Genomic DNA, 3,937 nt, shown 5'->3' on the forward strand with positions numbered 1-3,937 from the left:
AGTGTTGGTCCGAACTAGAGTCCTATGCAGCGCCCCCTCGGGGAAACTCGAGGATTGGTTTTAGTTGTATATAGTGCTCATCTGAGTGTGCCCTGAGAAAGAGATATGTGCAGCTCCTATCAGGATTTGTCGGCACATTCGGGCGGTGTTGCTGGTCTTGCTTTAACCAGTCGAAGTGTCTTGAGTTACCGAGATACCGAGTCTGATCGGAACGTCTTGGGAGGAGGTCTATTCCTTCGTTGACCGTGAGAGCTTGTCATGGGCTAAGTTGGGACTCCCCTGCAGGGATTGAACTTTCGAAAGCCGTGCCCGCGGTTATGGGCAGATGGGAATTTGTTAATGTCCGGTTGTAGATAACTTGAACCTTAATTAATTAAAAATGAATCAACTGAGTGTGTTACCGTGATGGCCTCTTCTCGGCGGAGTCCGGGAAGTGGACACGGTGTTGGAGTAATGTTTGCGCAGGCTGTTCTTCTAGATTCTCGCTCATGCTTTGCCTCCTCTTCTCGCTCTCTTTTGCGAATAAGTTAACCACCATACTTGCTAGTCGCTTGCTACAGCTCCACATATACTTGCCTTGCCATTCCTATAAGCTTAAATAGTCTTGATAGCGAGGGTGCGAGATTGCTGAGTCCCTGTGGCTCACAGATTACTATACCTCCAGATGCAGGTCCAGGTGATTCCGCTCCAGGTGAGGAGTACGAGCTCAAATGGGAGTTCGACGAGGACTCTCAGCGTTACTACGTTTCCTTTCCCGATGATCAGTAGTTGTGCCCAGTTGGGGGTGATTGGGACTGTTATCGCATGTTGGGTTCTCTTCTATTTTGGCACAGTAGTCGGGCCATGAGTGTTTTGGATGATGTAATGTTATTTATGTTCTTGATTGACGTGGCGAGTGTAAGCCAACTATGTTCTCCCCTTTATTATTCCTATTACATGGGATATTGTGAAGATTGCCTAACTTGCGACATATGCCTTCAATGCGATTATGTCTCTAAGTCGTGCCTCAACACGTGGGAGCTATAGTCGCATCGAGGGTGTGACAATGGTGAAGCTTCTTCTTCGCAGCATTTTGCTTGTTTGTCGCCGACATCTTCTTACTCTTTTCCGATGTCTTGTGGGCCACAAATGCGGGCCAGTGATCTCTGATCTTCTCATATCTGCCCTTGAATTCTGGTGTCTCATTATTTTCGACAAACTTATTCAGCTCTTTCTTCCACCTCCTGAATAGTTCTGCCATCCTCTTCAGAGCAAAAGACTTGATTAATTTCTCTTTAACTGGGTTCTCTGGATTATCCTCTGGCGGTAGGGTGAAATTTGACTTCAGCTCAGTCCAAAGATCATTTTTCTGCATATCATTGACATAAGACACCTCAGGGTCTTCTGTAGCCGGCTTAAACCATTGCTGGATGCTTATCGGGATCTTGTCCCTAACCAGAACCCCGCACTGAGCAACAAATGCGCTCTTTGTCCGGAGGGGTTCAATAGGTTGGTCGTCGGGCGCGATTGCTATGATCTCAAACTTTTCATCCGAGCTCAACTTTTTCTTCGGGCCTCATCTCTTTACCGAAGTTGTGCTCGATCCGGAGGGCTAGAAAAAAGAACAAAGACTTAATTAATATGTGTACATACCAAAACAATGAATGCATCAATCAGCTAGTCAGCATAGGCTTAACTAATATATATACCTGGCCGGACTCGGTTCGGTCACCGGAGCCGTCATCACGGTCTCCTTCTTGCACCGGCATTGGGTCACTGGAGCCGTCCTAATGTTCTTCTTCTTGCACCGGCATTAGGTCACCGTAGCCAGCTTGTTCACCCTCTCCTTCCAGACCATCGGTTTCGTTGAGAAAAAACGAGATGACATCACTTCCTTCTGCGATTATGTCCCTCAACAATGCTTCTTTTGCTTCGTCTAGGGCGGTGTCCATAGTTTCTACAAATATTTACAACATGGCAATTATTATTCAAACATGACAGATGGATATATTAGTGCCAAACGTAGAACTAGCTACCTAATCATAGTAAGCTATCGGGAGGGGGTATATATCGACAACGACGACACTACATCTATGTCCCTCGATGATCCTCGTTCCCGATAAAAAAAAGAGGAAGAAGAAGAAAAAAAGAGGAGAAGAAAGAATAGAGGAGAAGAACTCCTCTATTCTTTCTTCTCCTCTTTTTTTTCTTCTTCCTCTTCTTTTTTTATCCTCTTCTTCCTCTCATGTTCGAGAGGATCGCCGAGGGGTCGGGAGGTTGCCTAGTGTCAAAGGATTCAACAAAACCATGTCTTCATCATTAGGCGAAAGTAACATGTGCACGATGGTACGAAGCTCTTCAAAGTTGTTCTGGAACGGAGTCCCAGATAGGATAATTCACTTTTTGGTACAAAGTTCAGAAAGAGCCTTCCGAATATCGCTATTTGGAAGGCCTTTGCTGAATTCGTACCAAAAGGCAGATTATTCTATCCGGGATTCCATTCCAGAACAACTTTGCAGAACTTCGTACCAACATGCCCTGGTTACTTCCGGCTAATGATGAAGGCATGGATTTCTTCAATACTTTGACACTAGGAAACCTCTCTCGACCCCTCGGCGATCCTCGACCCCTCGAACCCTCGAACCCCCGATAAAAATTAAGAAGAAGAAGAAGAAGAAGAAGAAAGAGGAGAAGAAGAAAGGAATAGCTAGAGGAGAAGAAGAACTGGCAAAGTCTTCTCCTCTATTCCTTCTTCTTCTCCTCTTTTTTTTCTTCTTCTTCCTCTTTTTTCCTTTTCTTTTTTTTCTCCTCTTCTTCCTCTTCTCTTCTTCTCCTTCTTCGGGTAAGCCCTAGTTTCCCGACCCTCGACCGCAGGACGACACTGTCAACATGCCCTCGTTCCTGATAAAAAAAGAAGAAGAAGAAAAAAGAAGAGAAGAAAGAATAGAGGAGAAGAACTTCTTCTCCTCTATTCTTTCTTCTCCTCTTTTTATTCTTCTTCTTCCTCTTCTTTTTTTCCCTCTTCTTCCTCTCCTCTTCTTCTTCCTCTTCCCCGCCTCTCTCATGAATGTTCGCCGTCCCCCCCTCGACCCCTCGACGACCCTCGTTCCCGATAAAAAAAGAAGAGGAAGAAGAAGAAAAAAGAAGATAAGAAAGAATAGAGGGGATCCTTTTTTATCCTCTTCTTCCTCTCCTCTTCTTCTCCCTCTTCTTCCCCTTCTTCCCCGCCTCTCTCATGAATGTCCGACGTTCTTGACCCTCGACTGTGACGCCCGGATAGTTACGCTACAGCAATCCTTCGCTAATGATGCCACGTCACCTCGATTACTATTGATTAATCTCGCGTTAGTTCGAAACCGATTCAAATTCAAATTCAAATTGAGGCAAACCATAAAAGTTTTCAAATATTAAAAACTAAATGTTTGGGTGGAGGCGAATAATGCATAGGTAATTATGGTGGAGGAACCACACTTTTATAAAATGTTTAATTAATCTAAAATGAATAAAACAGTAGCAAAACCGATATTTAAATGCTTTTATAAATAAATAAAATACTTCACTAAATTGTTTTGGGATAAAACCTTTTGTGGCAGTGGTTTCATGGTATTACTAATTTAGGGATCATTTTAATATTAAGTAAAAAGTAAACTTAAAAGAAAGTAAAATAAAAACAAAAAGAAAATAAATAAAAAGAAAAGAAAACACAAAACCAGAAAAGAAAACTAACAAAAAAAAGGGAAAAGAAAACCCCCCCAGGCCAACTGGGCCTCGGCCCAACCAGTGGCCTGCCAGGCCGGCCCACTCCCTCCCCTGGCCTATAACCCCCTGGGGGCACCAAACCCTAACCTACCCACTCCCCGATCCCCACTCCCCCTCACTCCCCCGATCTGGATCGAGATCGGGGCGACCACGCCACCGCCCCGGATCGCCCTCGTCGTTGCCTTCTCACCCCCCTCTC

The sequence above is a fragment of the Triticum aestivum genome, chromosome 5A (genome assembly GCF_018294505.1).
Source record: "Triticum aestivum cultivar Chinese Spring chromosome 5A, IWGSC CS RefSeq v2.1, whole genome shotgun sequence".
In the NCBI taxonomy this organism is placed as follows: domain Eukaryota; kingdom Viridiplantae; phylum Streptophyta; class Magnoliopsida; order Poales; family Poaceae; genus Triticum; species Triticum aestivum.